Source organism: Crocodylus siamensis, chromosome 7 (assembly GCF_052110815.1).
Source record: "Crocodylus siamensis isolate JL-2025a chromosome 7, ASM5211081v1, whole genome shotgun sequence".
Classification (NCBI taxonomy): Eukaryota; Metazoa; Chordata; order Crocodylia; family Crocodylidae; genus Crocodylus; species Crocodylus siamensis.
In genome coordinates this window covers 17,459,767-17,472,963 of record NC_143401.1, presented here as the reverse complement: position 1 = coordinate 17,472,963, position 13,197 = coordinate 17,459,767, and the positions used below count along the sequence as shown (strand labels likewise).

At 41.8% G+C, this 13,197-nt stretch overlaps 1 protein-coding gene across 1 annotated transcript in view; it reads left to right on the top strand.

The window, feature by feature from the left end:
- The window catches only part of TM9SF3 (transmembrane 9 superfamily member 3), a 104,969-nt gene that overhangs the window by 15,942 nt on the left and 75,830 nt on the right, over positions 1 to 13,197 (top strand). The window lies entirely within an intron of this gene.

Sequence of the window (13,197 nt, the reverse complement as noted above, 5' to 3'; positions counted from 1 at the left end):
TTTTGAAGCAGTTAAACAGAATTAAGGAATTTCAAAAATCTATCTTCTGGTAATACTGATCCAGTTTACATATAAACAGCAGTGGCACATGGAAGTATACTCGACTGTTACTGGTTTGGGAGGGGTCATATACTGTGTCCTTTTTACCCCCAGATGTTTTCAGGTGAATGAAAGTTGAACATGCAGCTAAAATAGTTACGGGTTTTGACAGTTTGTTGCTAGGGGTTTTTTTTGGGTGGGGTGTCTGGTCCCGTCCCCCCCCTTCAGCTGTGCTGATCACATCAAGCTCCTGTTAAGGTCAACATCATCTTTGAAAAACCCAACCAAAGTTGATGTTGAATACGCCTCTCTTTTTTTTGTCTTCCACTGTTAAATATACAATATTTTGATGGGGGTTTCTTGGGGAAGGCAGAAGATTTTTTTTCTTTTAAGATAAAAAACAAATAAAACGCAGGATCAAAAAGCCTCCAATGAGTCTGCTTTATAGGAATTCCAAAAGAAATTTTTGTACCGTAATTTTGTCTTGATAATGCAATACGTGAACCTTTATTGCTTCCAAAGCTGAAAATAAATGGGATTTGGACTGAAAAGAAGGAAATGACATAAAGATGTTCACAGTTAATTTTTAATCTCCGCCGGCAAATCAATAGAAAGAAATAGGACTTCCAAGTGTAAAACAAATGACAAAAAAGGAAATTAATATTTGAATGCTTTTTGTATAGCACGGGTTCTCAATCCCCAGTCAGCGGCCCAGTGGCAAGCCACAGTAGGTTGGCTGCCAGTCCGCAACATGGTTGGCTGATAGACTGGAAGTGTCTGTGGACTGCGCCTTCCCCGGAGCTGGGTGGAGAGGCCACAGCTCCTTCTGCAGGGCCTGCAGCAGTGCAGGGTTTGGCCCACCTGCCCACCTGGGGGCTGGGGGTATGCTTATCTATCTTCCAACTGAAAACTCTAGCTGCATTTGGCTGTGACTGACTGCAGCATAAAAACTTTGGGAACCCATGTTTTGTAGCATTCAGCCTTTTTGACTTTTCCAGTATAAACGTTTGTAACCTGCTATAAATGATTTGAGTAATGTGATCTGATGCTCTAAGCACCATGAATGAATATGCTCTGAAATTTATACCATGCTTTCTTGATTGATGATTGTTTGAAGATACAAGGTGTAAGGATTCCTGTTGGACCCCTCTCTGTACTTCTGTGGTAGGCTTCTTGACTCCATCTCGCTGGAAGGTAGAGGATCTTTCCTGAACTTTTCAGCACTTGAAAAGGAGCTTGTTTGCACATATCCCTGTGCGTCTGCCCAAAATGAGACCCTTTTATGCTGAGGGTTTAGAGTTTGGAGAAGAATCCTGTTTTGTCTTTCCACCCCAGGTCTGTCTATCTAGACTTTTTTTTTGAGTGGGGGGTAGTCCTATCTGAAAAGCTCTTGGGCCTTCTCTGAAGTTTTCCAGAACTTCAGAACTGTAGCCCATGACTCAAATCTTGACACTTCAATGTGCTTGCAATTTCTTCTTGGCATCAGTAAACTTGACTATGCATTCTACCCAGTTATGTCATGTCACAGCAGTCGCAAAGGCACTTGAGCTGTCTTCCAGCTAATTTGGGAGGATGGCACTGCATTGACTTAGGTTCCCTTCACATCTGAAATATTTACTGTGATACCATAAAAGCTGGAAATGTCATTATTGCAGCACTAAAAATCTGACACTTCATTGATTTTTTTTTTTTCCATCTTCTAAAATGAGAAACACAATAACTATGCAATGTAAAACAAAACAGATCCTGAACATTTCAGTTTTGATAGTTTAAAGTGCTACTGCCTATTTTAAAATAGTTTGCAGTGTGATTAAATTGCATTTGTCCTTAACAAAAGATAAAACAGATAAAGCTCCCCAGACCTTAAAAACCATCAGAATTCAGTGGAAGCTTCTAAATGTTTGCAAAAGGCTTGTCAGCTGCTCTGTTTCTGTGAAGTTTTTACAGCAAATCCTTAAGATGTGTGCTGCATGACTTATGCTATAGCGGCCGAATGATCCAGTTTTCCTTACTGGTTGACTATTCATTGTTGCCTTTCTGGCTTTTTAAAATAGCTACCCTAGTGGCAGCTGCTACTGGGGATATGGGATGATTACTTCATGCTGGTCAGCTGCAGCCACCCTAAATGTTGCTGTAGCTCCTTCCCAGAGCCACCATGCGCCTGGTGCAGCCCCAGCTCTTCCTGGCTCAACCCCCGGCTCCCCCCATATTCTGGGAAGGCCAGGGATGCACTGGGCATGCGGTGGCGCTGGGAGGGAGCTACGGTGACATTTGGGGTGTCTGTAGCCCCCTCCATAGCCTCCACCCAGACCCCAGTGAGAAAAGCCCTGCACAGCCTCGGCTCCAGCCTTCAGTCTGCTTGCCCTGCCCTGCCCTGATCCGGGGGCACGCCCCACACCCAGTGCTCCCGGGAGCCACTCCCCCCGCCCCCCCCCCCATGAGCCACAGGTCTGCCCTGTGCCTTGCACCACCCTTCCCCTATTCCCTCCCTCCTCCCTCACTGAGCTGGGGGCAGCTCTAGGCACCACCTTTGTGAGATGGGGGTGCAAAAATAACTGCTACCACAGCAGTGGTGATCATGCTACTGTGATTGGCACCCCAGCAGCCAGTGCTGCCCCAGGCATTGCATGGCTATCCTGGGCACAGAGCTGCCCCACTACACCTTGGAGTAGCAGGACTTGCATTTACCTAAGATGAAATAATGTTCTGGTTTCAGTTAATCTAATATATCTGTAATCCCTTTAACATTACTGGGTAGGTACATTGGATCGTTCATTGATTGATAAATTGTCTTCATATAACCAGGGCTTTTAAAACCTACTCAAAGCTGGCAAGTGGGAATCTCTTTTTGTGGGAATCCAAGATATTGGTTTTTGTAGAAGTGAAGCTTTTACTAGCTGGAATGTTTTTTAAGTCTGTGTAAGATCCTGTTGTACTAAATATAAATCTAGATAGTGATATTGCCTGGAGTCTGTAGACAGAACTCTAGTGTTAGTGCTTCTGCTAATAACTTGTTAGCTTCACTCTACCAGAGTTTGACAGTACAAATCAATTTAAATATGTCTATTCATAACCCTTAGGGCAATCATGAAACTGTCAATAGCGTCAGTTTCATGTTGCTATCTGCAGCCCCCCTCCAGATGTTATTTTGTATAGTGCTAAATTAGTACAAAATTTGTAGCTCTACTAAGAATAAAGTGCCGTGGGTGGTCACACATTCAACACCCTTTTCCTGAAGCAGGGGGTGATTATGGGGCTTTTAAAGGGCTTGCAAAGCCATCTGAATCTGATCTCAGGCTACCACTGAGCCCTTTAAATTTCCTTGTGCTTTAATGGGTTGCTGGTTTGGGAATATCAGCAGTCCTTAAAAGTTCCAGGGTTGCAAGAAGACCCCTTATTCTTGCTGCAAGGGTGATGGAGATTCCTGTGAACCTCTGGGGGTGGTAGGGGCTGATCAGTCCCAATAAGCCCCTGTCAGTTAAACAGAGCCTTGTCACCTTTGCTGCTGGACAGGTAGCTGTGGGGGGGGGATCTGTGGAAGAGGCTGACCCAGGATCCATGCCCTTAATTAGCTCCTGCCTTCACCATGTGCATTGGAGGCAAGGGTGAAGAGGCTCTCACAAGGAGCCGGAGTTAATGGATTGGGGGTGGCGGGGCTGAAGACCACTTAATCGGACTCTACTGCTTCTTGCAGGGAAGACCCTCACCCTTGTCACCTAACTGGGCCTGTTATGTGGGGCTGGGGGGGGGGGGGGGTCCTCTACTCACTGTCTTCTTTTTCCCCTTCCCCCCCTGTACTGGAACCTTTAAAAGACAAGTAAACAGCCTGGCTCTGGGGACCTGCTTGCCAGTGCTGCCATATGCCCAGAAATGTAAAGAGCACATGGCACCTAGGAATTCTTCAAAGTATTTGGCTCTTGGGCTGCCTGAGAATGGGGAGCACTAGTTTTCCTTGCCTTCTCTAGTTGCCACCAGGCAGCAACAGGGGCAGGGCAGTCAGCAAGTCTTCCTGACTGCTTGTGCTAAGTGGGCTGTGCAGGAAGCCAGAGGTGAAGCTGCTGGCTCCAAGTGGAGGGGAGGTAGAGCAGAGCATTGTGGGATCGTGGAGGGTAGACACCTGGCCAGGTGTCAGATTTGTCCTAGCACAACAAAGTTATTTGAATCAGCAACTTTTTTGTTGTGGATCTGTAGCTGTTGTCATGGATCAACCATTGGTTGGAGGTGGGGGGAAAATTCCTTTAATATCTGGCAAGTTACCATTTGTTGCAGGAAACTCGCACATATCCTGCAACAGATGGTATGTTTTCAGGTTCCTGGGAGACTTCTGAGTAGAACTAGGTATGATAAATGCTTTAAAAGAACCCATTTTATTTATTTATTTATTTTACAGTAGCCAAGGGTTGTGCAGCTCAATAAGGTAGTGGAAACTCTTCTGCCTTAAATATTCAGGGACCTTTGGAAGGGGCAGGGAAGGAACTGAGAAGCCCTTTGCCTATGAGGGTGAACTCTGATTCATTAAGAAGCCAAACTGGCTGAAACTGAGACAAAATATTGACCATTCTTCACTTTGCCTACAGCCTGTTTCAGTTAATTCTTTTCTCTCAGCAGTTGGGGATAAAGAACTGAGGTTTTTGGTGGGACAAGGTTGTCTTTGTGCCTTCATCAGTCCTTCTATCTAGTGGTAGCTAATAGGTGAATGAGCCTAGGGAGGTGTATGTTAACTTCTAGCTCAGCATATAATATTTAATTTGTATACTAAAAGTCCAGTTACACTCTTTATTTCCTCTTAATGATACAGCTAGCTGCTTTATTACCTGTGCACGTGCCAGATCTCATGGGGGACCCAAAAAGATTACCACTAGTCTAACCATTTGCTGTCTGCCTGGCCCGCTTTGTGTAAATTGTGGGAATGTTACACAAAGCCAAACCAAAATAAGTCTCTGCTCTTCTTTTCCTCCCTTCTCCTCCCCCCACATAAGCTGAGGGAGGCGGGATCTATGGCATCACTCAGATTTGTTAAAACAAAGAGTATTTTATAAATCTAAAGAGCTTTAGCTAGCACAAGGGAATCTATTTGTGTGTTAAAAATAAATTGTAAGTTAACATTTCTCCCTTAAAAAATTGAATGCACCACCAAATGATACTGTTATTCACTCACAAACAATTGCTACCATACTGCAGTATTTACAGGTGGTTATGGATTTTGCTGTGAAGGAAAGCAGCATCCAATTCAAATTTTTAGAACGTGCCTGAAAATGGTAAGCAACAGGAATGACAGAGGCTGTTGTTTCTATTGACTACAATTAAATGCTACAACAAAAATGCATTTAATCTTTCATTTAGTAAAAGTACAATGTGTCTGATTTTTTTTTTCTTGTTTATAAGGCCAATTTATTTCAGTTATTTTTAATTGCATCGTTTTTGCATAGAGTTGGAGCATTGTGCCTCTTGACAAGAGTGTTCCTTAAATGCAGTAAGAGGTGTGTAGGAAGAATAGAATTTGTGTGACTTGGGTCACTGGTGAATACTGGGGGTTTCTGTTTCAAGTAGGTCCAAAGAATTTTTCCTCTTTTTATTTCTTATGATTTCCAAATTGTTGCTTAACTTCCAAAAGAGAAGCTGTACAGTGAGTCTGTTCCTGATGGACTATGCAGTTTTAGCTTTTTGGTGGGAGAAGTTTGTCTTTGTATCTTCACGTATAAAGTGAGATCAGTGGATTGTGGTGATCTGCAGCAGATATTCCTCATTCCTCCTCCTTGTCAATTTTTTTTCTGTCCACTGTGGAAGCTGCAGCTTTCCCTGTTGGGGTAGAAGTGGGATTTCGATAAATTCAATTCAGTTTTAAAGTAAAGACAGAGTTGACAGCAAAGGGAGGAAGTGGACTGTTACGACAGCTGTAGGTGACTGAAATGCTGAATGAAGAGGCTTTTTTTTCCTTGAGGCATAAAAAGGGATATAAAGCCATTCAACTAGCTGCTTGTTCTTTCCCATTTCTAGATCAGCCATTCATTTGATAAGTGAGGTTCAGTCAGAGTTGGGGGTGGAGATAGGTCAGAGTTCCTGCATTCTTTCTGTTTACTTCTCGTCTCAATCATGATGTGACCCAAGTCTAACTTGGATAATCCTGCAACATGATCGACATCTGTAGCTCAGTGGCTGCTTTCTGTTCACGTAAAGGGTAGGATTTTTCTTTTAAACTTAAATAGTTTCCTTCATAAGGATGTGTACAGATGCTTGTATTGAAGTGACATAAATAGCCAGATGGGCTGAGCTTTTCACCTTTTCAGGTGTATTTAAGATTAAATTTTTCTTCCTATCCATTATTCTAGACCACATGATTTAAATCAGCATCTGTTAAGAGCTGGAAAGAGAATTTGTTACTCTTAATTTCCTTTCTCAAACTATTTTCTTCAGTTCTGCAAATACAAAACATCTCCAGATTAACAAGTCAGAAGGGACAGGTTTGCTTTCTCTCCACAGGTTGCTTGGGGTTTTATTTAGAGGCTGGGGGAAAGTAGTTCATAACAGCTTATTTTGAATTGTTGACCAAAGAGAAGCTTGATCATCATTGGAGACTACTTCCTGCAAGTGTTGCAGAGACCAACTAGGGCCTGTGCTCTTCTTGACCTACTGCTCTCAAATGGGAAAGAATTGGTGGGGGGATGTAGAAGTGGACGGCAAGATGGGCAGCAGTGACCAAGAGATGTTTGAGAATCATGACAAAAGGAAGAAAGAAGAGCAGCAGAGTATAGACCATGGACTTCAGAAGAGCAGACTTTGACTCCCTCAGGGAACCGATAGGCAGAATCCCCTGGGAAGCCAGTCCAAGGGGGAAAGGAGTCCAGGAGAGCTGGTTGTATTTTAAAGAGACTTTACTGAAGGTGCAGGAACAAACCTTTCATTGTGCAGGAAGAAGGGTGAATATGGCAGGTGACCAGCTTGGCTTATCAGACAAGTCTTTGCATAGCTGAAACATGAAAAAGAAGCTGACAAAAAGTGGAAGCTTGGACAGATGACTCTGGAGGAGTATAAATATTGCTCGAGCATGCAGGGTTGAAGCCAGGAAAGCCAAAGTGCAATTGGAGTTGCAGCTAGCAAGGGATGTGAAGGGTAATAAGAAGGGTTTCTTCAAGTATATTAGCAACAAGAGGAAGGTCAGGGAAAGTGTGGGTCCCTTACTGAATGGGGGATGCAACCTTGTGACAGGTGAGGAAAAGGCTGAAATATTCAGTACCTTTTTTACCTCAGTCTTCACAGGCAAGGTCAGCTCCCAGACTCCTGCACTGAGCAGCACAATTTGGGGAGAAGGTGAGAGCCCCCAGTGGTGAAAGAGCAGGTTAGGCACTATTTAGAAAAGCTGGACGTGAATAAGTCCATGGAGCCAGATGTAATGCATCCAAGGTTGCTGAGTTGGCTGATGTGACTGCAGAGCTGTTATCTTTGAAAACTTATGCCAATCAGGTGGGGTCCCAGATGACTGGAAAAGAGGAAATATAGTGCCCCTCTTTAAGAAAGAGAAGGAGGAGGATCCAGGGAACTACAGACCAGTCAGCCTTCCCTCAATCTGTGGAAAAATCATGGAGCAGGTCCTCAAGGAATCCATTTCTAAACACTTAGAGGAAATTAGGAGCAGTCTGTTTGGAGTCACCAAGTGCAAGTCATATCTAACCAACCTGATTGCCTTCTATGATGGGATAACTGGCTCTGTGGATGCGGGGAAAACCGTGGATGTAATATGCCTTGACTTCAACAAAAGGAATCAATTTAAAGCAATTAAAGAATTTTTTTTGCAAAAATCTAGTTGATCTAATAAAAGATATCACCTCTACCATGAGTTCCAGTTCCTTTTGCCTCTAAACCAATCTTGGATACTTGACTTTAGCAAGGCTTTCGATATGGTTTCTCACAGCATTCTTGGAAGCAAGCTGAGGAACTTTGGGTTGGATGAATGGACTAAGTTGGATTGAAAGCTGGCTGGATTGTCAGGCTCAACAGCTAGTAATAAATGACTCAAAGTCTAGCTTGCAGCAGGTATCAAGTGGAGTGCCCCAGCCCCCAGGGGTTAGTCCTGGGACCACTTTTGTTCAATATCTTCATTAGCTGTGTGGAAGATGGGATGGATTGCACTCTCAGCAAGTTTGCGGATGACACCAAGCTGGGGAGTGTAGTAGATACACTGGAGGGTAGGGCTAGGATTCAGAGTGACCTAGACAAATAGGACAATTGGGCCAAAGGAAATCTCATGAGGCTCAACAAGGGCAAGTACAAAGTCTTGCACTTAGGATGGAAGAATCCCATGCACCGGTACAGCCTGGGGACTGAGTGGCTAATCAACAACTCTGCAGAAAAGGACCTGGGACTTACAGTGGACAGTAAGCTGGATATGAGTCAGCAGTGTGCCCTTGTTGGCAAGAAGAGTAACAGCATACTGGGCTAGATTAATAAGAGTGTTGCCAGCTGATCAAGGGAAGAATTATTCCCCTCTATTCTGCACTGGTGAGGCCACATCTGGAATACTGTGTCCAGTACTGCCCTTCCTGCCCCTCCTCCCCACCAAAAGGATGTGGACAAGTTGGAGTCCAGCAAAGAGCAGCGAAAATGGTTTAGGGGTTGGGGCACATGACTTGTGAGGAGAGGCTGGGCTTACTTAGTCTGGAGAAAACTGAGGGGTTTGATAGGATCCTTTAAGTACCTGAAGGGTGGTTCCAAAGTGGATGAAGCTAGACTGTTTTCATAGGTGACAGATTACAAAACAAGGAGCCAGTTGCAGCAAGGGAAGCTTATGTTGGATGTTGGGAAAAACCTGTCACCAGGAGGGTGGTGAAGCACTGGAACAAGTTAGCAAAAGAGGTGGTGGCATCTCCATCCTTGGAGGTTTTTAAAGCCTGGCTTGACAAAACCTTCGGTAGAATGATCTAGTTGGGGCTGGTTCTGCTTTGAGCAGGGGGCTGGACTAGATGACCTCTGGGGTCCCTTCCAACCCTAATTTCCTATGATTCTATGAACTGTTCTCATTTTTAATATTTGAATGATTTGCCTTTCCCTATGCCTATAGTGTCCCTTGTAGTTAAGAGCTTAAAATAAAGTGCTCTGGAAAGTATTGTTGACTTAGGATTAAAAGCAGGTATAAAATATTACATGGTATGACTGAAGTTCTTTCTCCTGTAGCCTAGAGCTGTGTCCCTACCAGCTCTGTATCTGTCATGTGCTTTAATTCCAAAAAGTAGGTAAACCTTATTTTTCTTATAGCCATATCTTGTTTTGATGTTCAGACATCACAAACCTTTATTAACATTTAGAAATACAGCATTCATTGGTCCATGTGCGACTATCAGTACATTTTCTCTGTAAAAAATGTTTCTTTATTGACAACCTAAGAATGTGGTTCTTCATGGGCCCAAGTTCTAATCTTTCATTATATTAATATCCGTCGGCTGGCTTTGCATCATTACATACTATATTTACTTTCATACTATGCTCACCTAAATTAGGCTCCCAAGATTGGGGTGCAGTGATGAGGTTGCACCCTCCTTTGATTCCTGTTCCACCAACCAACTGCCTGGCAATAGCAGTGGCATTTCTAGTTGGGCAGCAGTGAGGGGGTCAGTTGACTTCATGACTCAGTTATAATATACCTGTTTCCTGTTAATTGCTCTTCAGTCCACAGGTGTTTATGATTCCCCCCTCCCCCTTTTAATGGTCTTGATGTTCCGTTAATTAAGCTATCCTTTGTTCAGCAGTTATGCTGTCTATTTTATACTCCTGGTCTCTGTCCTCCTACATTGCAGTTCTGCAATGCTGTTTGTAGCTTTCCTCAAAATTCTAGACCTGTCTATGAAGTCCAGTTTTCAGCAGTAGCTACAGTATCAGTCTTTGGCAGAGCAGTCAAGAGCTGCCAACACTTCAGTTATAGCCTCTTAGTAGAAAGGCAGGATGAGCAAACTGAAAATTAGGCTCTGTCCCTGCTCCATACAACCATAACTCTAGAAAAATCTCTTTTTCTTCTTCCTGCTTTCCCAAATACAAGCCACATGCCTTATTTTCTGGAGGGGGATAGAGGGGAGGTGGTGTGCAATAAAAGAATATTCTCAGTTAACATATACACTATACCTGGATATGGTAGGGTGGCATATCCTTACATTGAGTCTGAATAGTTTGCAATCCCAAGTAAGGTCTCTTCCAATTCAAAACAGTAGAGATTGAAATGAATTGAAGAAGGGTATTTGTGCATGAAAGCTTGCAAAGAACATTTTTTCCAACTATTTAGTTAGTCTAATAAAAATATCACATCTACCCATCTAATTTCTAAAATTAGAAATTCTTAAATTTTAAGAGTTCTGAAACCAGATTTTTGTGATATATGCCTGAAGGCTAGCTGTACAGCCTCTTCTAATTAAGGCTTTAATTGCTCATTTCTAACAAAGTCAATTTTGGTTATTGAAAAAGTATTTATATCTTTTCATTGCATCAACTGTCCTCTCACACTTGTGTAGGATCAACGCAAGAGGGTGAAGTTTATCTTGTCTCCAGCCTGTTTATTTCCATGAATGCATGAATTTTTCAGGAGGTTTAGAAATGAGTCCAAGTGGGTTTTCAACTCTGTCCTTTTCTTCATAGTTAAGTTGGGTAAAAGAGAGGATAGGTGATAGATGTCCCAGCTCTTTAAGGGGTGCAATCAAAATCTAGAATTTGATGTTTTTGTCGTCTTGGAAGTGTGGGAGACTTTAGAGTGCTGGCAGTTAGTTCCCACCAGTTCTAGCAGTGGTAAACTACAACATTTTTCAGGCAGAAATGCCAAGAGTGACTGGATCCATGTTTGTATTTGGACTCTAGCTGAACTGGTGGTCGCACCAATGAGAATATTCTGGTAAAGTGGCTGTGCCTATGAATTAACCATTAGGCTGATTAGGTTATCTCATGGCTCTTTCATGGCTGTTGGGCTATCTCATGGCTGATTTTTTTTTTTTTTAACCTTTTTTTGTGTGTCCCTGCAATTAAGTTATTCCAAACTGCATTTTTGTAACAGATGGTTTAAAAACGGTGCCATTGCAGAACAATGTGAACTTAAATTTGCAGATTTAATGAAGACCTGCCTAGGAAGACATTTACATGCACTATCTAGCCATACAAAATGTTAATTAAAATATTCACAAAGTCCTATTTTTCCAGAAACAATTAAGAAGGAAGGAAGATGTTCTATCAAGAGAGCTCACTTTGAAGCTATTATGTATTATAACTTCGAGGGATAAAAAAGAAAAGTAATCCTAATTAAACACCTAAAAGCAAAAGAAGGAAATGGCATAAATTTGAATGGAGCTAGCTAACAGGGCAGGAAGCATATTGGGACTGTTTCTGCTGTGGCACTAAACCACAGAGGGAATGTACTGTCCATGACAGCAGTAAGGAAGTGTTATGACATATTTTCTGTGCAATTAACACTTGCAGAACAGCTTGCTTGCATCCATCTGGAAATCCCTGAACACAGCAATCACTCACGACTTTGCTTTTTCTACTAGATCTTGAGGGAAGCACCCATTTTATTTAATCTGAGTCACTCTGAGGGAAGCTGTGGCTAGTATTTCCAAAGCAAATGTTGTTTTACTGGGAAGCTGGTAAGATGAGGGGTGTCTGAGAGGTGATAATTTTAGAGCCTGCCCTGTATTGTCTATTTGCTCCTCTTAAGCAGTAACAAAGGAGTATCTGCAGGTTCCACACACATACGGGACCTAATAACAAGCCTGTCCTGTCTTATGTGATAATGTTACTGACTTTTATTGCCTAGTGGTTTTAGCTTCCTTTTGAATAAGAATATAGTGAAGCTAATCCAATTTATTAGTTACTAATTGGTTTTATATATAATTTTTTAATTTTTTAAAAAATTTTTTTGTGAGGCAAAGCTTGAAACTCCATTTCCATTCAGCCCCCTCCTGCTTTATGTTCTTCTGAGTACTGAACATTTTGGTATTAATTGGTCTAAATGTTTGAACTGTAACACACCTGCACTGGATTTGTATTTAAATGCATTTAGAAAGCCAGTGTGGATCAAAGTGAAGTGCAAACAGATGGTATTGGTAGCCAGTTGATGAGTAAATGCGGGTGTGTGATCTGGAATGCTGTCTCTACCCATTTCTGCTTTGTCCCTTACTATCTTTATGCCTATAATAAAGGATGAAGACAATAATCCCCTTACTATTAGTTGGCTTGCAGCCATTACTATATCAGAAAGTAGTTTTAATACTATTTAATATTGGATCATGAATTTAATCTGAATATGCATTCTATTTTTAATATAGTAAAAGTGCTAAATGTCTTATTTTTGAAGTCAAAGCACTTGAGAGAGATAAAAATAATAACCAAGTTTCTATTTATTGAGTTAAATTTTTACAAATAACATGGTGACTTGTTTAACCAAGAGTAGATTAGTCCCTATAAACTAGAAAAAATGAAATAAAGGTCATATTTTAACAGCCAGGAATCCTCCCCAAAGGGCTGTTATAACAGCAAAGTATTATTTTATACACTTAGCAGGCAAGCAAATGCAGGCATGAAGAACCAGACACGATCTTAAAGATTTGGTACCCTTTTGTCAAATGCTTCTGCTGTTGTGTTTCTTCCTTATGAGAGCTGAAGTGTATTCTTATCATCTCAATTTAGGGGTGAACTTTTAAATGAAATTTCATAAAACTTTTCATAGTTAAAATTGGCTTGTGTGTTAGAGTGAATTGGAAAATTAGCAGAATAGGCATAACATTCAGATAACATTTTGTTATGTGTTTGCTTTTGGTTTGTTTTGTTTTCTCCCCAAAGTTGCCCAAGCATTACCCAGCTGAAATCGAGGCCAAAAAAATCATAAATAAAGACTTAAAGTTGGCCGTCACATGTATTTGGACTCATAAAAGGCTTGATTGTCAAATGTGCTAAGCATCCAATAATTTCCCACTGAAGCAAATGACAGCTGGTGAGTGCAGAGCACTCCTGAAAACCAAAACACTTTAGATACCTAAAATGCACTCTGTTAAATGTAGCCACTTTTTAAAAATAGTGGCCTGAGAACCTGAATTAGTTCTACAGCTGTGATGATTTCCCTGAAACAAATCTAAATCCTGATTTCAGAGGACAGTCCTTTAGGGACAGACCTTAGTGTTAGGGAAAGTTCAG